Source organism: Podarcis erhardii (genome assembly GCF_964252035.2).
Source record: "Podarcis erhardii genome assembly, chromosome: 18".
Lineage (NCBI taxonomy): Eukaryota > Metazoa > Chordata > Lepidosauria > Squamata > Lacertidae > Podarcis > Podarcis erhardii.
The window spans coordinates 6,877,864-6,901,114 of record NC_138516.1 but is presented as its reverse complement, the minus strand read 5'-3'; the positions used below and the strand labels follow the sequence as shown (position 1 = coordinate 6,901,114).

Below are 23,251 nucleotides of genomic sequence, written 5' to 3'. Positions count from 1 at the left end.
GTGGAGGTGGAAGTTTGAGGACATGCAGAGTTTGAGGACAACTTGCTGAGATCATTTTAACAACCAGATCAAGAGGAGAAGTGTCTTAAATGTGGGAGGGTGACAGAAGATGTGTACATTTCCTTCTTTCCCCCCAGTGCCATCTCAAATCAGATCTGTCCCTGCAGCAGAATGGGGGGGTTGGATCCTGAGGAAATAGAATGGATTTATACCCCTTCAGGCTGCACGGAGTGGCAGGGGGCATAGGGAATTAAACATTGGTTTATCTACTCCCCAGTATTTCACACAGGGGGGTCATTTGCAGTCCCCCCTAGAGATGACAAGGATTGAATCCTGGCATCCGAAACAGTTGCCCTACCCCTGGCCTCCATCCCTCCTCCAGCCACAGTTTTGAGCATTCCCCCATATTAAAATGAAAGCCAAGCAAAATGCCCCGCAAGCAGAAATCTAGCACAGCACACAGACAGCAAGGTTTTTCTCCTTGTGGTCAAACAAGGAGCTTTCTTCTTCTTCTTTTCCATTTTACAAGGCAGGAAGCATTTGAGCATTTCCCCTCCGCTTGCAACCTTGAAAGCAGCATAGTCCACTACTCTTTTCCTCCTCAGGGCCATGCGTTTGGGCAAAGTGGAAATTCTACTTTTTGAACACAGGACCGGAGTTGGGAATTTATTTCTGGGCGGCGAACGAACTTTACAAATTTGGGTGGCTCTCAGATCCTGGATAGAGAATAGTTTTCATATCTCTTGTTAGAGTGGTAGGGCAGTGCCAAATACTCAACTAATTGGGACTAAGAGTTTATCCCTAGATTTAAATATTTGTTTTTTAAAAAGGGGTTAGGGGAATACCAAGAACACTGATCTACCAACTATTTCAACTGCTTCATTCACTAATTAATGAATGGCACATCTCCCCAGTGTTGACAGGGATGTGCAAAGTTAAAATCCCCAGGGAAGAATTTTGCACGTGAAATAACGGCTCGACGCACATGTTTCAACAGTGCGTAAACCAGAAAACTCTGCTTTCTCCCTGTACAGTTAGAGCAGTGGAGGGAAATGGGGGCACAAGATATTCCTCCGTTTTCACGGATACATAAATGAGTATCAGATCAGCCGCTCGCATCAACTATGAACTTGTTTCCAGAACTGCCCAACTTCTACTTATGGGAGCAAAACCGCATAGCCGACTATAGCAAACTTGGAATTTATTTATTTAGCGAAATCTAGCTTTGGGATACAGGGTGATTTTTTCACTTGCTGGTGACAAGAGCATGAAGCTTGCACATTGTAATCGGTATGCCTAGGTGCACATTTAGAAATACCGTATTTTTTGCTCTATAAGACTCACTTTTTCCCTCCTAAAAGTAAGGGGAAATGTGTGTGTGTCTTATGGAGCGAATGCAGGCTGCGCAGCTATCCCAGAAGCCAGAACAGCAAGAGGGATCGCTGCTTTCGCTGCGCAGCGATCCCCCTTGCTGTTTTGGCTTCTGAGATTCAGAATACTTTTTTTTCTTGTTTTCCTCCTCCCAAAACTAGGTGCGTCTTGTGGTCTGGTGCGTCTTATAGAGCGAAAAATACGGTAATTGCAAAGGTTTATATAGAGGTGCGTTTCATCTCCTGGAATGGGGAAGACTGACAAGGCGACTTGTGTTCTGCATCTGTAAGCTGCCTTGAGTCTTTGTCTGCGAAAAAAGACAAGGAATAAATATATCATCATCATCATCATCATCATCAATATCACACTCTGTTGTTGATGTGCTCACTGTGGACGGGAAGCGTGGAAGTATTTTCAGATCTGCCTTCTTGACATTCTTTGGCAGTGTTCAGACCAGTGCCAGATTTATGTATAAGCTAAACAAGCTATAGCTTAGAGTCCCACTCTCTTGGGGGCCCCCAAAAAAATTTAAAGGGGAAAACCCCCGGATGTACATATCCAAAATATAAGATAAAAAACAAACCAAAGACCTACATACAGCAACAGTGTTTTGTGTTGTGTAGGCTCCTGTGATGTAAGTCATGGGCCCCGCCTGCTAGCCTGCTCCCTAAAATATCACTGGTTTGCTCCTTTCTATATATAGTGGTGCCTCGCAAGACGAAATTAATCCGTTCCGTGAGGCTCTTCGTATAGCGGTTTTTTCATCTTGCGAAGCAACCCTATTAGCGGCTTAGCGGATTAGCGCTATTAGCGGTTTAGCGGCTTTTAGCGGATCAGCTGATAAGCGGCTTTTAGCGGATCAGCTGATAAGCGGCTTTTAGAGGATCAGCTGATAAGCGGCTTAGCGGCTTAGGAAAAGGGGGGGGGGAAAGGGGAAAAACCCCGCAGGAAATTCGTTTTGAGAAGCGCCTCCAAAACGGAAAACCCTTTCGTCTAGCGGGTTTTCTGTCTTGCGAGGCGTTCGTCTTGCGGGGCACCACTGTATAGGGTGCCTACATTCTGCATGGACTGGTTGCAACATGGGCAAATGGCTTGAGATACCTATGAGGTCCATAAGTGACCGTATAGCATATATTCAACACAAAGAAACAGCAACAATTTGTTGTGGACAAAGGACAGCTGGACATAGAAAGGGCTCTATTACCTTCAGTGGCTTAGGGCCTCATCAAACCCAAAACCAGCCCTGGTTCAGACTATACATTTAAATACATACGATTGGATCCTGACGTTTACCCACTACAGAGCTACATTTCCCAGCACCCAGAGCAAACTACAGTTCCCAGGATTCCTTGGGGGGAAAGTCACGTGTCCTTATGTGTGTCTGCAGACTTTTGTCTCTAAACTAGGCTTGGGCTGGACAGCCCCCACCCCAGACAGAGAGCAGACCCTCCAAGCCTTTCTGTTTTCCAGGGACAGTCCCGGATTTACAGAAGCCATCCAAGTTTCTGATCTGATCCCGGAACGTCCCGCTTTTCCTTAGGGCGTCCCTATTTTCATCGGAAAAACGTTGGAGGGCATGGAGTTAAGTGACTGCCCCCCACAAGCCAAGGAGATAAGTCACAATGCAACCTTTAGAAGACATCTGGATTTCTTAATGTTCTATGTTTTATTATGTTTTTACCTATGTTGGAAGCTGCCCAGAGTGGCTGGGGAAACCAGTCAGATGGGCGGGGCATAAATAATGAAAGGGTTGTGGTGGTGGTTCTTCTTCTTCTTCTTCTTCTTCTTGTAGTTATTATTATTATTATTGATGTTCTAGTCAGATGAGCAAACTGCTAGGTTGGCAGGAGCTGGGACTGAGCAACAGGAGCTCACCCCATCGTGGTGATTTGAGCCGCCGACCTTCTGATTGGCAAGCCCTAGGCTCAGTGGTTTAACCCACAGCGCCACCAGCATCCCTAAAGGTAAAGGGACCCCTGACCATTAGGTTCAGTTGTGGACAACTCTGGGCTTGCGGCGCTCATCTCGCTTTACTGACCGAGGGAGCCGGCGTACAGCTTCCGGGTCATGTGGCCAGCATGACTAAGCCGCTTCTGGCGAACCAGAGCAGCGCACAGAAACGCCGTTTACCTTCCTGCCGGAGCGGTACCTATTTATCTACTTGCGCTGGTGTGCTTTCAAACTGCTAGGTTGGCAGGAGCTGGTACAGAACAATGGGAGCTCACCCCGTCGCGGGGATTCGAACCGCCGACCTTCTGATCGGCAAGCGCTAAGCTCTGTGATTCTGTGATCCTGAACTCAGCTTCAAGGTTCCATCTCTCTCTCTCTATAGATCACTCTCTTGTTTAGGCTTCCTCAAATACCTCTGGCCGCTTGCTCTTTCGAGAAACTGCCAGGCGCCGTGGAGTGTCTTAAGTCATATAAATTTTTACTGTATTGCAATCTCAAGTGCCTTCTGGAGAAGCGGAGGACCGCTGCCAAGCCGCTTCACGAGAAAACTTTGTTTAGGGAAGCGTGTTTATTCCAAGGCTCCGCTCCTCCCCTCCCGGTTCTGCAGGCTGTGGCCGCATTTCCCCCCAAGTGCGCATGCTTTCCTTGACTGTGATGGGTGTTCCTGTGCCATGCGCTGAGTGGTGGCTGGTGCTCCTTGCGACTGGACCCAGAGCCAAGGGCAAGGCAGGGCTAACCATTCTAGTTTGCTCTCCCTCCTCTTCCCTCCTGAGTTCTACAGGAGCAGCCTTGGGACTTGAGGCACAGGAGGAAGCTGGAAGGAAGCATCTCCCCCTAGTTTGGCTGAAAGTAACCAAAGTCCGTATAGTTCAAGCTCTGGTTTCCCCAGTAGTGATGTATGGAAGTGAGAGCTGGACCATCAAGAAGGCTGATTCCCAAAGAATGGATGCTTTTGAATTCTGGTGCTGGAGGAGACTCTTGAGAGTCCCATGGACTGCAAGAAGATCAAACCTCTCCATTCTGAAGGGAATCAGCCCTGAGTGCTCACTGGAAGGACAGATCCTGAAGCTGAGGCTCCAATACTTTGGCCACCTCATGAGAAGAGAAGACTCCCTGGAGAAGACCCTGATGTTGGGAAAGATGGAGGGCACAAGGAGAAGGGGAGGACAGAGGACGAGATGGTTGGACAGTGTTCTTGAGGCTACCAGCATGAGTTTGACCAAACTGCAGGAGGCAGTGGAAGACAGGAGTGCCTGGCATGCTCTGGTTCATGGGGTCACGAAGAGTTGGAAACGACTAAGCAACAACAACAAAGGATTTAGTGGCTGGCTGAGGGCATACATAGAACACCGGTCCTGAAAGACCTCCAGTGGCTCCCAGGACGTTTCCGAGCCCAATTCAAAGTGTTGGTGCTGACCTTTCAAGCCCTAAACAGCCCAGTAGACCTGAAGGAGCGTCTCCACCCCCATCGTTCAGCCCGGACACTGAGGTCCAGCTCCAAGGGTCTTCTGGCGGTTCCCTCCCTGCGAAAAGTGAGGTTACAGGGAACCAGGCAGAGCGCCTTCTCGGTGGTGGCGCCCTCCCATCAGATGTCAAGGAAATAAACAACTATCTGACTTTCAGAAGACATCTGAAGGCGGACCTGTTTAGGGAAGTTTCTAATGTTTGATGTGCTTTTAATATCCTGTTGGAAGCCGCCCAGAGTGGCTGGGGAGACCGGGCCAGAGGGGCGGGGTATAAGTAATAAATTATTATTATTATTATTGAGTGTTTGGGGCACACTGAGCCAATTCTGTTTCAGGGACTAAGTACCAGTTGTCAACTTGTGGGGCAATGTCTGGAGAATCGAGAAGTTGTCTACCTTTGCCTTGTCGAAAAGGGATCCCTGAGCTACCTGTTCAATGAATACTCCTTCCTGCTGTGGCTACCTTTTGTGGGAGGTATTTAAGCAGCGTCTGGTTGTTCGTCTGTCGGGGATGCTGTGCATTCATGAAGGGATTTCTGCTTGACCCATCTTCCTCACAGCTGTTTCTGTTCTGCTGCAATTCGGTTCCGCCAAATGCCACATTCCTCTGTCTCCCTGCCTGCTTATTTAATGCAACTTCGGCAATTGTTTGCATATGTTACCATAAGCTGTGAATTCCATGGAACCAAGGGCATAATTATTTCTACCCCCTCCGCTGAAATGCAAAGGAAGCACAATTTAAATGGGGAAAAGTACAGTGGTACCTCGGGTTAAGTACAGTGGTGCCTCACAAGACGAAATTAATCCGTTCCGTGAGACTCTTCGTATAGCGGTTTTTTCGTCTTGCGAAGCAAGCCCATTGACAGCTTAGCGGATTAGCGAAGCAAGTCCATAGGGAAATTCGTTTTGCGAAGCACCTCCAAAACGGAAAACCCTTTCGTCCAGCGGGTTTTCCATCTTGCGAGGCATTCGTCTTGCGGGGCACCACTGTACTTAATTTGTTCCAGAGGTCCGTACTTAACCTGAAACTGTTCTTAACCTGAAGCACCACTTTAGCTAATGGGGCCTCCTGCTGCTGCCACGCCACCGGAGCACGATTTCTGTTCTCATCCTGAAGCAAAGTTCTTAACCTGAAGCACTATTTCTGGGTTAGTCTGTAACCTGAACCGTATGTAACCCGAGGTACCACTGTAAACAGTTACAGGCATTAAACAACAGCAGCGAACCTCTAAATGTCTCCAGCACTGCACCCCTTTCTTGTAGGGCTCCACTCCTTGATTGTTTTGCTGCCCCTTTTCCAAATCTTTTCCAAACTCTTCAATGTCCTTTTTGAGCGACGGCGACCAAAACCCATACTCCAAACGTGGTCACATCATGCATTTGCACGAGAGCATTGTGATATGGACAGTTTTGTTTTCAATTCCTTTCCTAATGATCCTTAGCGTGGAATTTGCCTTTTGCAAGACTACTGCACACCTGATCTATCTAGCTCAGTTGTTGTCTCCACAGACAGGCAGCGAGTCTCTAGAGATCTGGTCATTTAGGGCTTCCTGGCCCTGTGGGTTGAACCACAGAGCCTAGGGCTTGCCGATCAGACGGTCGGCGGTTCGAATCCCTGCGACGGGGTGAATCCCTCTACTCTTCGTAGAGTCTTGTTTCTATAGTCCAACACTTTCCCCAAAAACTTAATAAAAGCATATGTTTCAGAGAAGCTAAAGGTAAAGGACCCCTGGACAGTTAAGTCCAGTTGAAGGAGACTATGGGGTTGCGGCGCTCATCTCACTTTCAGGCCGAGGGAGCCAGCGTTTGTCCACAGACAGCTTTCTGGGTCATGTGGCCAGCAAGACTAAACCGCTTCTGGTGCAACAGGACATCGTGACAGAAACCAGAGTGCACGGAAACGCCGTTTACCTTCCCGCCACAGTGGTACCTATTTATCTACTTGCACTGGCGTGCTTTTGAACTGCTAGGTTGGCAGGAGCTGGGACAAAGCAACGGGAGCTCTCCCCATCGCGGGGATTCGAATCGCCGACCTTCCGATCAGCCATCCCAAGAGGCTCAGTGATTTAGACCACAGCGCCACCCGTGTGCATTGTTCCATATTACATCTCCAGCGAAGAGCTACATTGGATAGTCCTTTCTTCTACAAACATAAGGGAGTCCAGTAGATTCTAAATAGCATCAAGGGTGGATCCACTTAGAAACATGTTGCAGTAATCCATTTTTGACTTGGGCTTCTGCAACCTGCATCTGAACTTTCCTCACACCCTCTTGCATCGAAGCACGCAAAGGCTATTTACTGTATTTTTTGCTCTATAAGACTCACTTTTTCCCTCCTAAAAAGTAAGGGGGAATGTGTGTGCGTCTTATGGAGCGAATGCAGGCTGCGCAGCTATCCCAGAAGCCAGAACAGCAAGAGGGATTGCTGCTTTCACTGCACAGCGATCCCTCTTGCTGTTCTGGCTTCTGAGATTCAGAATATTTTCTTTCTTGTTTTCCTCCTCCAAAAACTAGGTGCGTCTTATAGAGCGAAAAATTCGGTATGCGCTCTCTCTGGCGCAAGGATTCATCTCCTAAACCTGTCCCAAAATAAGCACCCCTCCCCCGTAATGCAAATTGAGGAAATGTGCGCAGCGTTTCTTATTTTGCATAATTCTGGTTTTCCTAGTTGAGGCAGGTGGGAGAGCCAATTTTCCTCCTCCCCTCCCCGGTTGCTGGAAAACTGCAGCCGATTTTTGCTCTGGAAACGGCTACTGAAACTCTCTCCTGCTTCTGGAAATCCCAGTCTAGCGACAAGGCAGTACCGGTCGCCGTTGAGGCAGACGGGCTGTGCGATGCCTTCTTCTCCCTTGTTAACTGGGAGAGGCAAGCGGTGATATATAAAGCGTTATATGCACATCCTCTGAATGGCTTTTGCGCACATGGACTGAATATTTCCCAGAACCTCTCTCTATCTCTCTCTCTCTCGCTAAGTAAAGCAAGCTGAGATTCTCAGGAAGTTGAGTTCTGGGGTCAAAGCTGCCTTCTGTGATTTTTACGGCGCTCCTGAAGAATCGCAGCATCTAAACGCAGCCCTGGATTAGACCCATTTCCTGCTCTGTTGAAGTAAGGTGGAACTCAGGAGGCTGGCGGTGAATGGAAAGAGGTCAGCTTTCTCCGTTCCTGAAATAACCTGCTTCCTTTGGGTTCTCCCTCACACCGCTATTTTACTGCCCTCGCATTGCTCATAAAGCCTTCACAATTCTCTCTCTCTCTCTCTCTCTCTCTCTCTCTCTCTCTCTCTCTCTCCCTATTCAAGCTGGAAGAGGATTTTGGAGGGGCACTCACACTCCGCAATTTGCTTTTGCATTTTGTTTCGGGAATATTTTATTTCTTCCTCCCAACTAGTCAGTCAGTCAGTCAGTCAGTTTTATTGCACATAGCCAAAGGCTGCCGCAATGTACACAGAATTATTTGACAATTAAAAGAAAATATACTGAAAGACTTAAAACATTTATATTATCAAAACATTACATACTCTAAACAGAGCTATAAAAGTAACCCCATTGTACAAATCAAGACATGAAACAATAAAATTCATAAGCTGAAATCATCACATGGCCACTAATGTTAAAAGCAATGTCAGTTAATACAGTGTGCAATTTATACTCAGGGTTTGGTGACAAAGATAGAGCATAGCCTGAGGTAGATAGACAGGATCAAATAAATTCATCTCCTTTACAGTTAATGGCTACCTTGGCTATATAATTCAGTGGCGTAGCGTGGGGGGTGCAGGGGGGGCCGGGCGCACTGGGTGCAACATCTGGGGGGGGTGCGCTCGCCGCCTCCGGAGTCGCCGAAGAGCCTCGGGCGCAGGCTGTAGCAGAGCCCCATGTCTCGCGGAACTGACGAGCTGTGCGCGCATCTGGGCTTAAAGCGTCCAGCAGGCAGCGGCTCTCAGCGCTCGCCGCGGTCCCCGCTTGTCAGGGCCACGGAGGGTGCACCAGGCAGCCCCTCCTCACAGCCCCGCCGCCGCTGCTGCAGCTGCTGGGCCATGTTGCATTTTCCTTGCCTCTCTGCCCTCCTCCTCCTCCTCCGGGCAAGCGGCGTCGTTTGGGCGGCAGCGCCAGCGGCAACTCGCCTCAGATCACCTGACACGGACCCCCCCCCGCCGCCGCCATGGCTACCTTACCGTAAATACCCCAGCCCAGGCAGCAGCAAGAAGAAGCTGGCAGCGGCGGCAGGTTGGGGGTTAGGGGCGCAAATTACTTGCCTTGCCCCGGGTTAGGGGGCGCAAATTACTTGCCTTGCCCCGGGTGCTGACAACCCACGCTACGCCGCTGATATAATTTGCTCTAATTTTCCTAGCAGCAGTTGTAAAAAGTGCTACACACTATTAGGAAGAACTTACTGATGACATGAGGTGTTGACCGCGTGGACGGACTCTCCTTAGAATCATAGATTCACAGGGTTGGAAGGGACCAGGGTAGGGGTCATCTAGCCCAACCCCCTGCAACGTAGGAAAATATGCAGCTGTCGCATGCGGGGATCGAACCTGCAACCTTGGGGTCTTCAGCACCACACTCTAACCTACTGAGCTATCCAGACTGTGCTCAGCTTCCTCAGAGACTTGTAAAACCAGGCTGGGCGCCTACTTGTCGGGGGGGGGGAGGAATTTGGTTTGGCTGATATTTTAATGCAAGCCCACCTCATTCACAATTTCTGAAACAATTTGTTGTTGTTGTTTAGTCGTTTAGTCGTGTCCAACTCTTCATGACCCCCTGGACCAGAGCATGCCGGGCCCTCCTGTCTTCCACTGCCTCCCACAGTTTGGTCAAACTCAGGCTGGTAGCTTCAAGAACACTGTCTAACCATCTCGTCCTCTGCCGTCCCCTTCTCCTTGCGCCCTCCATCTTTCCCAACATCAGGGTATTTTCCAGGGAGTCTTCTCTTCTCATGAGGTGGCCAAAGTACTGGAGCCTCAGCTTCAGGATCTGCCCTTCCAGTGAGCACTCAGGGCTGATTTCCTTCAGAATGGATTGGTTTGATCTTCTTGCAGTCCATGGGACTCTCAAGAGTCTCCTCCAGCACCAGAATTCAAAACATCCATTCTTTGGGCAATCAGCCTTCTTTATGGTCCAGCTCTCACTTCCATACATCACTACTGGGAAAACCATAGCTTTAACTATACGGACCTTTGTCGGCAAAGTGATGTCTCTGCTTTTTAAGATGCTGTCTAGGCCTGTCATTGCCCTTCTCCCAAGGAGCAAGCGTCTTTTAATTTCGTGACTGCTGTCACCATCTGCAGTGATCATGGAGCCCAAGAAAGTAAAATCTCTCACTGCCTCCATTCCTTCCCCTTCTATTTGCCAGGAGGTGATGGGACCAGTGGCCATGATCTTAGTTTTTTTGCTGTTGAGCTTCAGACCATATTTTGCGCTCTCCTCTTTCGCCCTCATTAAGAGGTTCTTTAATTCCTCCTCACTTTCTGCCATCAAAGTTGTGTCATCTGCATGTCTGAGGTTGTTGATATTTCTTCTGGCAATCTTAATTCCAGTTTGGGATTTATCCAGTCCAGCCTTTGAAATGCAGCCGTCTTTCTGAATTCTCGCCCTTCCCTGAATTTTGTAATAAAGCTCTACAGTCAGGAGCCGTACAAAAAAAGGCACGTAATAAGGGGATGTGTACATAAAAATGAATATATTGCTGAAAGAGGACCAATAGTGCATTGCATTGGGGGGGGGATGGCTTTGTAAATAATGTGTAGCTTGGGAGAATTTCGCACTGAAACGATGAATTTTAATGACTTTACAATATTGCACATTGCTGCAGAAATGTAGAGAACTGAATTTAACGGGTGTGTGTGTGAGAAACTGAGAGAAACAGAAATTGTCAGATTCCCCCCTTAGTCTAAGGAGATCCCTTTCACTTCTGCGGTTCTGTGATAAATCTCCATCACCCCAGCCCCATTTATGTGTAGGATCTGAAACACAAGTAAACACAGATTCATAGCAGGGCAAGGTTACTCAGAAGCAAGTGCTGTTGGGTCCAATAAGGCCTACTTTCTAGTCTAGTAAGTAGTGATTGGGGATAAATTTGGTACCAGCAATCCTTCAAAATCTTCACCTACCTCCCGTCCAAAGATAACCCCCAAAGTGTCATACTTTAATAAAATAACAATTCACAGGGAGACAGAAAACTAAGTTATACTGAATTTAATGGGCTAGGGATGCGGGTGGTGCTGTGGGTTAAACCACAGAGCCTAGGACTTGCCAATCGGAAGGTCGGAGGTTCGAATCCCTGCAATGACGGGGTGAGCTCCCGTTGCTCGGTCCCTGCTCCTGCCAACCTAGCAGTTCGAAATCACGTCAAAGTGCAAGTAGATAAATAGGTACCACTCCGGCAGGAAGGTAAACAGCGTTTCCATGCGCTGCTCTGGTTCGCCAGAAGCGGCTTAGTCCTGCTGGCCAGATGACCCGGAAGCTGTACGCCGGCTCCCTTGGCCAGTAAAGCGAGATGAGCGCCGCAACCCCAGAGTTGGCCATGACTGGATCTAACGGTCAGGGGTCCCTTTACCTTTTAACTTTAACTCCATTGATTTCAATAGGTCATCTCTATGACTAACATTCAATGGTACCCACGTTGGGTTTTTTAAAAATAATAATAATACAGCTTTAGGGCTTGTTTGGTTTCTTAAACCACTTAATACAACCAACTAAAACAAACAGAGGCAGAAGGATTTATTTATTCTAAGAGCAGTGCCTTGAAGAAGTAATGGTTGTCAGTATATTGTTATAAGCACTTCTCTGAATGGGGAGATATCCTAAAATAAGCGCTGCTACAGCCCTTAGGAACCCAGAGAGCTCCTTATATGGGCTGCTTATATGGAATCAGACCATTGGCCCATTTAGTCTAGTATTGGCTGCATGGGCTTCCAGCAGCAGCTCTCCAGGATTCCAGACAGTGTGGTGTAGTGGTTAAGAGCGGTGGACTCGTAATCTGGTGAACCGGGTTCGATTCACCGCTCCTCCACCTGCAGCTGCTGGGTGACCTTGGGCCAGTCACACTTCTTTGAAGTCTCTCAGCCCTACTCACCTCACAGCGTGTTTGTTGTGGGGGAGGAAGGGAAAGGAGAATGTTAGCCGCTTTGAGAATCCTTCGGGTAGTGATAAGACAAACCTAGACAGCATCTTAAAAAGCAGAGACATCACCTTGCCAACAAAGGTCCGTATAGTTAAAGCTATGGTTTTCCCATAGCCGATTAAAAAGGTCGGCGGTTCGAATCCCCGCGACGGGGTGAGGTCCCGTTGCTCAGTCCCAGCTCCTGCCAACCTAGCAGTTCGAAAGCACGCCATTTGATAAAGCGAGATATCAAATCCAAACTCTTCTTCTTCTTCTACCTGAACACAAGGTGTTCTCAGGAATCGTTTGTCAGGCGAGTGTTCACATAACAAGTTGACAATTTCCATTGATTCCTATGGGGAAATTTCTAATGCGTTCCCAGCCATTGAATTTTGACACCCCCCCCCAAAAAATGATTCTGAAAAGCCCCAGTCTGCACAGGTTCCCCTGCAACAAACACCAGCTGGGCTGAGTCAGGGGCCTGAGCCTGCCCTGGCTCCAGATGTGGGGATGACCTCGTTGCCTCCAGCTGGGCCATCACTTACAGCTGCTCCACTACCGGTTGGGTCAGGGGAGGCTGAGGCGGCCCCTGGGTCTAGTCACCCACCGACGTCTCCAGAGCTGCAGAGACTGAGGTCTTAGAGAAGGAGAGACCTGAGTACTCGCAGGAGGAGTGCTCGCCTTCGGGTGAAAAGGGAGGTGAGTCACTGGGGGATCAGGACCAGCCGTTACCCCAACAAAGATAAATGGCTGTTGGACCCTGCCCCAGATTGTGGGAGCAACATTGCTGTATGCCAGATCCTGTACCTGAGATCCTGTACCTGTCCTTGCCTGGTTTCCTGCCTCGTGTCCTGCCTTGACCCTTTCAGACTGACTCCTAGAGGACCACACCTGGACTGCGTTGCTCGGGTTACCCCTAGGGCCAGCATAAAAGGTAAAGGGACCCTGACCATTAGGTCCAGTCGTGGCCGACTCTGGGGTTGTGGCACTCATCTCGCTTTACTGGCCAAGGGAGCCGGCGTACAGCTTCCGGGTCATGTGGCCAGCATGACTAAGCCGCTTCTGGCGAACCAGAGCAGGGCACGGAAACGCCGCTGACCCTCCCGCCGGAGCGGTACCTATTTATCTACTTGCACTTTGACGTGCTTTCGAACTGCTAGGTTGGCAGGAGCAGGGACCGAGCAACGGGAGCTCACCCCGTCATTGCGGGGATTCGAACCGCCGACCTTCTGATCGGCAAGTCCTAGGCTCTGTGGTTTAACCCACAGCGCCACCCGCGTCCCAGATCCAGCATACTTATGCCCTTATTTGTGACTGTCCCGTGATGTGCCTGTGGTTGCGGGCATCTGGAGCTAGAGGCCCTGGGCTTGAACCTGCATTCTGCTGCTTCAGAACTGGACCCAGTCCAGAGCAGTGGAATCTTCTGCGGGATAAAGGAAAGTTATGTGAAGCATCCATTCTCCCTTTCTCTGACTAACTCCAGCTGGGCTTAGAGCGGCCCCGTTCCCTCTCACGGCTGTTTTCAGCGCCGGAGAGCGAGCAAGCGAGCAAAGAAATGTGTTTCGTTTCACCTCTGCGTTTGGGAAGCGAGAAGCGTTATCCCTCTCCCCCCCCCCTCGCATTTTCTTCTTTAGAAAAAGAACACACGCACACACCCGCCCTGTTGTGTTCTTGTGACTTTTATGAAGTGTTTCGTTCTGCTGCGCAGGTGGTCCCATTCCTGCAGAAAGAGGAGGAGGAAAAGTCTTGGTGGGGGTGGCGGCTGTGGGCCTGGGGGGGGGCCAGCACTGCCTCCATTGTAGGGGGCGAGGGCACAAAGCTTGTTAAATGTTCCATGTGTGACTTTTTGTACATATATGGTAGCTTGGAAGGAAGAGGGAAAGAGGAAGGAGCGACAGGGGAAACTCATTAGCACACCCTGTCTTCAGCCAAAACCGGGAACTGCTTTGAAGATAATAATAATACCTTTATTGTCAATGTACAACCTGTGTACAAGGAAATTAACTGAGCCTCCCCCCCCTCCACAAACACTCAATTTCATTGCTCTCTGTGTGCTTGTCGCACAACACACCAACCCCGAAAGTCATTTGCACTATATAATTTTCCGTTCAGCAGCCTAACGGCCCATGGACAGAAACTGTTTTTTAGCCTGTTGGTACGACTGATTATGGGACGCTGTGGGTTAAACCACGGAGCCTAGGACTTGCCGATCAGAAGGTCGGCGGTTCGAATCCCCACGATGGGGTGAGCTCCCGTTGATCGGTCCCTGCTCCTGCCAACCTAGCAGTTCAGAAGCACGTCAAGTGCAAGTAGATAAATAGGTACCGCTCTGGCGGGAAGGTAAACGGCGTTTTCATGCGCTGCTCTGGTTCGCCAGAAGCAACTTAGACATGCTGGCCATATGACCCGGAAGCTGTACGCCGGCTCCCTCGGCCAGTAAAGCAAGATGAGCGCCGCAACCCCAGAGTCGTCTGCAACTGGACCTAATGGTCAGGGGTCCCTTTACCTTACGACTGATTATACTTCTATATCTCCTGCCCAAGGGTAGAAGATTAAAGAGGTGCTGGCCGGGGTGTGAATCGTCCCTGAGAATTTTCCTCGTTCTCCTAAGGCAACGATCCTTTGCGATGTCATCTATGGGGCTCAGGGGGCAGCCCATGATATCATGTGCTGTGTTCACCACCCTCTGTAAAGACTTTCTGTCCGTGGCTGTCAAGCCAGCGTACCACACTGTGATACAATATGAGAGGACACTTTCTATTGTGGACCGGCTGAAGGAGGTCATCAGTTGTTGTTTAACATTGTTCTCTCGCAAGACCCTGAGGAAATGGAGTCTCTGTTGGGCCTTCCTAGCCACCTGAGTTATATTGTTTTTCCTGTCCCCACCCCCATTTTTTAATGCATTTTATTACACAACTAAACAACACAAACAGAAAAACAATACAAACAAATTCTTGTCTTATCCTTATTTTCTCTAAACATTGTTAGGGGGGCTTCCCCAACTCCCCCCTATCTGATTTTCATTTTACCTCATCTTTAGCAGTTTACATATATCATAATTTCTAACCCTTTTTTTAAATCACGCTTACGTTTACCATAAAAATCTTCACAGTTTATCACTTACAAATAATACTATTTTAAAATGCACTATCTTCTACTTCTAACCCTACAGCCTATATTGTTTGTCCAAGTGAGGTCTTCACTAAGGTAAACTCCCAGAAATTTAAAGGAAGAGATTCTCTCCACACAACCCCCCCCCCCAATATACAATGGGGCTAGTTTCCCTCTCTTCCTCTGAAAGTCCAACACCATCTCCTTTGTCTTGCTAATATTTAGGTGCAAGTTATTCTCCAGGCACCATGTAGATCCTTTTTGAACCTCCCCCCTGTACGCTGATTCATCTCCACCTGTAATTAGACCCAGTTACAGATAGGTAGCCGTGTTGGTCTGCCATAGTCAAAACAAAATAAAAAAATCCTTCCAGTAGCACCTTAAAGACCAACTAAGTTAGTTCTAGGTATGAGCTTTCGTGTGCATGCACACTTCTTCAGATACCCTGAAACAGAAGTCACCAGACCCTTCTATATAGTGAGAAGGTGGGGAGGGGTATTACTCAGAAGGGTGGTGGGAATGGGTGATTGGCAGATAGCTGTGATGAGCCTGTTGACGACTCTTAACGACTGCAATAGGTCTTACAGGAAAAAGCAAGGGGTGAGAAGGTGAGAAATGGCTTTGTCATGTATAATGAGATAAGAATCCAAGGTCTTTGTTCAGACCAGGTCCATGGTTTTAAGTTTGGTAATAAGTTGCAATTCAGAAGCTGCCAAAGGATAAACGGACATAAATCTGACATCAGGAATCACAAGACAGAGAAACCAGTAGGAGAACACTTCAGTCTCCCAGGACATTCTATACAAGATCTCAAAGTAGCTGTTCTATTACAAAGGAATTTCAGAAATAGACTGGAAAGAGAAGCTGCTGAAAAACAAAGCCATTTTTCACCTTCTCACCCCTTGCTTTTTCCTGTAAGACCTATTGCAGTCGTTAAGAGTCGTCAACTATATAGAAGGGTCTGGTGACTTCTGTTTCAGTGTATCCTAAGAAGTGTGCATGCACACGAAAGCTCATACCTAGAACTAACTTAGTTGGTCTTTAAGGTGCTACTGGAAGGAATTTTTTTATTTTGTAATTAGACCCATTATGGTAGTATCATCTGCAAACTTAAGAATTGCAATAGATGGGTCAGGTGAAATACAGTCGTATGTGTAAAACGCATACAGGTAGGGACTCAGCATACGTCCCTGTGGGGTGCCGGTGCTGAGCTTCAGGGACGTAGATGTAACGGGCCCAATCCTCACTGTTTGTGGTGGAGGCTAGCATGGTGGCGCAATCAAACAATTTTAGGCTCTGGTCTTAGAGGAGCTCCACTCAATACATGGTCCATGCTCATTGCCTCGCTTGCATCAGAAGTGTAGTGGCCATTGTTGTAAACAAAAACTGCCCTTTTCCCTTATGGGGTATCCAAGAGCCCATATAGAGTCCTTACATAGGTTCCCTATTGGTAGGAGAAAATAACAGAGGCCAACCAGAGATTACTGAGAAGCAAAGCAGCTAGTAAGCCTGATCTTTATTGATCTGTTGCAACAGGGTCTCCCCTCACCCACAGGAGAGAGGAGGGACCCAGAAAAATGGCATGGAAGGCTTTATAAAGGCTTTTGAAATTGCCACCCTGTAGATCAAGACCACCCCCAGAAACATCATACATACATCACAGAAGGGGTGTAACCTAAGACCACCCCTCAGATACATCACACCTACATCACAGAAAAGGCGGTCTACAACAGAAATTTGAATGTTGTTTTTCTCCTGTCGTTGTTTATCTCCTGTCTGGCTGGTTACTTGATTGGATTGCCTGGGGAGCCTGGCCAGTCTTTTGTAATGATAAATACTTAGTTCCTGGGCCAGGTCACAGGCTCACACCCTATTCATATCTTAAATGTGCCCTTAAGACAGGATTTGTGAGCAAAGAGACAATGGAAGGTTTCCCACTTTGACCTTGCAGAGAAAACATTTGGTCAGTTTAGGAATCAAAATGGTTCCAGGTCGGTCTTCCTGTGCTGATCTATGTACGTGCTTGGTTGGTACGCTTGTGAACATTACCATATATCTAAGACTATAAAATTCCTATCACAATATACACCCCTGCACACATGGAGGGGTCGTGAGAGCATGCAACCCCACCTCATCCTTAAGGCAGAAGTGGCTTTCTCGGCCAGCAGCCAGCAAGGTCCGTTGCTGAGCGCCTGATCTCAAATCTCTCTGGGGATCTGCAGCAGGAGGTCGGATCAGCTGCTTGCTTTGGGGAACCCACCCCGGAGAAGAACCGGCCTCGCCTGTGACTCACTGGTCTCTGCTCCTCAGACCACCTGCACAGCGGGCAGGATCCAGGGAGTGTGCAAAAGTAGGTGATAGGAGGATTTGCCCAGCGGGGTTGGTTAATGAACCAGCCGCTCTGCTCTCGTTGACTCATTCATCCAAAAAGAACGGGTCAGAAGACAAGAGAACAGACAGAGGGTTGGCTTGTCTGAAAGCATCTATACATGCCCCGTGAAACCTCTTTCTTGAATGCCCTTCTCCTTTGTTTCGCTTTCCATTTATTCTGGAAAGGCTGTTTTTGGTCCTCACATCAGGGGGTTACCCAAGTATTCGAGAGGTACGCAGGTGGACAAAATTGTGGAAACCTTTTGGGAAATTTCTGAGGTTTGATGTCTCATAACACCACCAGAGCCAATGTGGTGTAGTGGTTAAGAGCAGTGGACTCGTAATCTGGTGAACCGGGTTCGCTTCCTCGCTCCTCCACATGCAGCTGCTGGGTGACCTTGGGCTAGTCACACTTCTCTGACGTCTCTCAGCCCCACTCACCTCACAGAGTGTTTGTTGTCGGGGAGGAAGGGAAAGGAGAATGTTAGCCGCTTTGAGACTCCTTAGGGTAGTGATAAAGCGGCATATCAAATCCAAACTCTTCTTCTTTTTTTGGAGCAATACCATAAAATTGCATTATGAATGGAAAGATAATTTAATGAAGTATGTAACGCAATGAAGTTTGTTCAATGATCTGTATTCTATCGAAAGTTATAGCCAAATAACCAGAAAAAGGAAGCACAACTTGCTTAGGTTGATATGAGGTAGATTTCCTTCATTTGAATGTAGCCAATGAGCACAAGTGTTTAGAGAGACAATCATGTGTTATGAGCCATCAAACCTTGGAAATGCACTTTTTCCAAAAGGTTTCCGTCTTGTCATCTTGTTTGGGCAATGAGCCACTCAGGTCACAGTAGGATTCGGCTATTGATTAAGTACTGGAGATGAGGGGACGCGGGTGGCGCTGTGGGTTAAACCACAGAGGCCTAGGACTTGCCGATCAGAAGGTCGGCGGTTCGAATCCCCGCAATGACGGGGTGAGCTCCCGTTGCTCGGTCCCTGCTCCTGCCAACCTAGCAGTTTGAAAGCACGTCAAAGTGCAAGTAGATAAGTAGGTACCACTCTGGTGGGAAGGTAAACGGCGTTTCCGTGCGCTGCTCTGGTTCGCCAGAAATGGCTTAATCCTGCTGGCCACATGACCCGGAAGCCGTACGCCGGCCCCCTCGGCCAATAAAGCAAGATGAACGCCACAACCCCAGAGTCGGCCATGACTGGACCTAACGGTCAGGGGTCCCTTTACCTTTATTGGAGCTTAGAGGAGGGTGTTTGTCAGAGTGTTATATGATTGCTATCAAGTTGGTTGTTGTTGTTTTTTGTTCTTTCATTTAGTGAGCTTGTAAAACATAATACAAATTAAAGAAATGGCGCAAAGAGTTGACTGGTCACTCAGAAAGCGATGTGATTACTTCTGCATTGGCTGTGCATGCCAGCTCTGCATCAGCTGATGGGCAGGAGGTTAAATCCTGCTCAGTTTGGCAGGATTCAGTGCAATCCGGAAGGGGGTCACGTTAAAACGCCTGATAATAAATGAGGGCTCTTGCTTTAGCAATGTCCTTTGACGTCCCGACTTTGGGACGTCAAAGCGCCGAAACACCTGGTGTCATTGTCGCTTCCAGCCCCACCCACCTATCCAATTTGGTTCACGAGGCCAGTCCTGATGAAAATCTGTGTGATGGCCTGGGATTCCGATTCAGAGGCTGAACCAGAGGAATCCCAGCCTGCACAGGAGTCCCCGCCTCCAGGGCCGGCTGAACTGGGGCAGGGCCTTGATTCTGAAGCGCCTGCACCTGTGCCGGATCCTCAGGAGCAGGAACCAGGTGAATCCACTCTGGCTCCAGAGGTGGTTGAGGACTCAGTGCCTGCAGGTGAGTCTCCCCCTGGGCCCAGTAACCCTTCAGCCTCTCCTGAACTGCAGAGGCTCAGGGCAGAGAGGCGGAGGGAACTGGTTTCTCCCAGGAGGAGTGCTCGCCTTAAGGCCAGGAGAGGTGGGTCTTCTGGGGGCCGGGACCGCCCCTGGCCTCAGAGAAGATAAAGGCCAGTCGGCCCGGTCCCAGGTTGTGGGAGCAACGTCGTTGTTGAGTTCCTGTTCCTGCCCGGACCCAGACCTGACTCTCCAGTGCTCCTGTCCCCGCCCGGCTTCCTGTTTTGGACCTCCTTGTGGACTGATTCCAGGCTAGTGACTCAGGACCGGACTTTGACTACGCCTATGGTAACCTTCCCCCCGGGATCAGCACAATCTGGTCCATGGAGCCAAAGAAGACCCCCACCGATGGGATAGAGAGTTCCCAAGCAAAGCGGAGCCCCCGTACCTTTCTCTCTCAATCTGTGGGACCATTGAGCTCTCATTTCCGAAGCAAGCTTCTGTGCAAAGCTTGGTGGCTTCATTGTCCTTTTAACAATGTTGGTTTTGGCAGGGGATCCTAGGACGACTCTTGGACAGTTTATTGCAAACTCTTGTTGACTTCTGACCCAGTCCTATAAATGAGGGACGTTGTTTGAAAACAGAGGGAGGGACTGAAGACGATCTCTCCTCTCTTTTGCATCAGTCCATGGTTCTGGGAGAAAAGTCCACTTTCTGGAGAGTCATGCCTTTGTGTGTGTAATTGGTGGCTTATGTTGGAAAGTAGGGATGCGGGTGGCGCTGTGGGTTAAACCACAGAGCCTAGGACTTGCCGATCAGAAGGTCGCGGTTCGAATCCCCATGACGGGGTGAGCTCCCGTTGCTCGGTCCCTGCTCCTGCCAAGCTAGCAGTTCGAAAGCACACCAGCGCAAGTAGATAAATAGGTACCACTCTGGTGGGAAGGTAAACAGTGTTTCCATGCGCTGCTCTGGTTCGCCAGAAGCGGCTTAGTCATGCTGGCCACATGATCCGGAAGCTGTACACCGGAAGCTGTACACCTCAGCCAGTAGTAGTAGAAGAAGAGTTTGGATTTGATATCCCGCCTTTCACTCCCTTTAAGAAGTCTCAAAGCGGCTAACATTCTCCTTTCCCTTCCTCTCCCACAACAAACACTCTGTGAGGTGAGTGGGGCTGAGAGACTTCAAAGAAGTGTGACTGGCCCAAGGTCACCCAGCAGCTGCATGTGGAGGAGCAGGGAATCGAACCCAGTTCCCCAGATTACGAGACTACCGCTCTTAACCACTACACCACACTGGTTGCGAGGTGAGCGCCGCAACCCCAGAGTCGGTCACAACTGGACCTATTGGTCAGGGGTCCCTTTACCCTTTACCTTAGGGCTCATTCCATGCCCACCCCAACCCTGGTATTTCATTTATTTATGTGCACAAAGTGAAAAATGAATAGGTGTTGATAATAATAATAATAATAATAATAATAATAATAATAATAATAATAATACAGTCGTACTTGGGTTCCGAGTGCCTTGGGAGTCAAACGTTTTCCAAGGTTCTTTTGGAGCTCCCACCTACCCCCCCTTGCAACTGACCCTTCTTGACCCGGGCATTTCTTGCTGTCTCCCCACCACAGAGAATTTCCTATCAGAAGAAAGGCGAGTGCCAACACCATGGGTAGGCAAACTAAGGCCCAGGGGCCGGATCCGGCCCAATCGCCTTCTCAATCCAGCCCGCAGACGGTCCGGGGATCAGCGTGTTTTTACATGAGTAGAATGTGTCCTTTTATTTAAAATGCATCTCTGGGTTTTTTGTGGGGCATAGGAATTCGTTCATTATTTTTTTCAATATATAGTCTGGCCCCCCACAAGGTCTGAGGGACAGTGGACCGGCCCCCTGCTGAAAAAGTTTGCTGACCCCTGCTGTAGAGGACCTCGCCGGTCCAGGTTTCCCTTTCTCTCTCTGCCTGAGATCTTGGGGAGCTAAGAATTGATGCTTTTGAATTCTGGTGCTGGAGGAGACCCTTGAGAGTCCCATGCACTGCAAGAAGATCAAACCTCTCCATTCGGAAGGAAATCAGCCCTGAGTGCTCACAGGAAGGACAGATCGTGAAGCTGAGGCTCCAAGACTTTGGCCACCTCATGAGAAGAGAAGACTCCCTGGAAAAGACCCTGATGTTGGGAAAGATGGAGGGCACAAGGAGAAGGGGACGACAGAGGACGAGATGGTGGGACAGTATTCTCAAAGCTCCCAGCCTGAGTTTGACCAAACTGCAGGAGGCAGTGGAAGACAGGAGTGCCTGGCGTGCTCTGGTCCAGGGGGTCACGAAGAGTCGGACACGACTAAACGACTCAACAACAACAATTCTGAGCAGGCAATTCCCAATGCTTGGCTTCTACTCGACTGGGTTGTATAATCTCCCAAAGGGCACCCATCTCAGGCCTCTCCCTGCAGGCCCCTGCTTGCAAATCTCTCCGGCAAGCTTTTCATGAGCGTGGAAACTTGCCAGAAAGATAATGAGCTGGCGTTAATTAAGATGAACCCTCGCCCTTTTTAACATCTCCATCAACATCCCGGGAAGGTGAATGTGAACCTGGATTGACAAACCATCGTGTCTTGGAAACCGAGGTGGATTAAAAGGTAGCCGAGGGCTCTTTGGAATCGTTTTGAAAGCATCCGAGACTCCCCGCCTTTGCAGCAATGGGAGCAGAGGTGTTTTGCTCCCTCGGGTTAACCGAATACTTTGGTTTTGCCATCTCCCTTTCTGCCAAAGAGCCTGGAGGAATAATTCTCTGAACCTTTGACATAGTCATTACTATCTTGCTAATGCTTGCTTTATTTTTATTTATACCCAGCGGTGGGAGAGAGATCAAATTCGGTTTGCAGCTATGGGAAAACCTGCTAAATCTCCCCTATCTGAAACAGCACAAGAACCAAAACACAGAACCATCTTTTGATATGCAGGCTTCTCCGAAATTTACAGCCGTGCAACGCGTAGAGAAACAGGCACCTTTCAGGGCCGAGTGCGCACAGAAATACTTATGTTAGTAAATACAAAAATGCATTTATTTGTGGAAACTGCTTTGCAAAAGTACACACACACACACACACACACACAGAGAGACACACACACACACAGAGTGGTACCTCGGTTTAAGAACAGCCCTGTTTGCAAACGATTCATTTTGCAAACTCAGCAAAACAGAAGTAGTGTCCCGGTTTGCGAACTTTACCTCGGTCTAAGAACGGAATCCAAATGGTGGTAGCCACTTCTGATGAACCAGAGCAGTGCACAGAAATGCCGTTTAACTTCCCGCCGAAGCAGTACTTATTTATCTACTTGCCCTGGGGTCCTTTCGAACTGCTAGGTTGGCAGGAACTGGGACCAAGCAACGGGAGCTCACCCCGTCACGGGGATTTGAACTGCCGACCTTCTGATCAGCAACCCAAAGAGGCTCAGTGGTTTAGACCACAGTGCTACCCGCGTCTCTTACCCTATACAGTGGTACCTCGGGTTACATATGCTTCAGGTTACAGACTCCGCTAACCCAGAAATAGAGCTTCAGGTTAAGAACTTTAAGAACAGAAATTGTGCTCTGGCGGCGCGGCGGCAGCAGGAGGCCCCATTAGCTAAAGTGGTGCTTCAGGTTAAGAACAGTTTCAGGTTAAGAACGGACCTCCAGAACGAATTAAGTACTTAACCCGAGGTACCACTGTATATAGAAAGGAGCAAACCAGTGATATTTTAGGGAGCAGGCTAGCAGATGGGGCCCATGACTAACATCATAGGAGCCTACACAACACAAAACACTGTTGCTGGATGTAGGTTTTATTTTATTTGTTGATTTTTATCTTATATTTTGGAAATGTGCATGCAGTTTTTTCCCCTTTAATTTTTTGGGGGCCCCCAAGAGAGTGGGGCCCTAAGCTGTAGCTTGTTTAGCTCATACGTAAATCCGGCACTGCTCTGGTGTTGTGTGGTACATGGCCACCTGTAGCTCATTGGAAAATAGCGGCACAGGGATGGCCCA

At 48.8% G+C, this 23,251-nt stretch overlaps 1 protein-coding gene across 2 annotated transcripts in view; it reads left to right on the top strand.

Annotated features, from left to right (window-relative positions):
- Window positions 1-23,251, top strand: part of NRTN (neurturin) — a 67,338-nt gene that overhangs the window by 1,115 nt on the left and 42,972 nt on the right. The window lies entirely within an intron of this gene.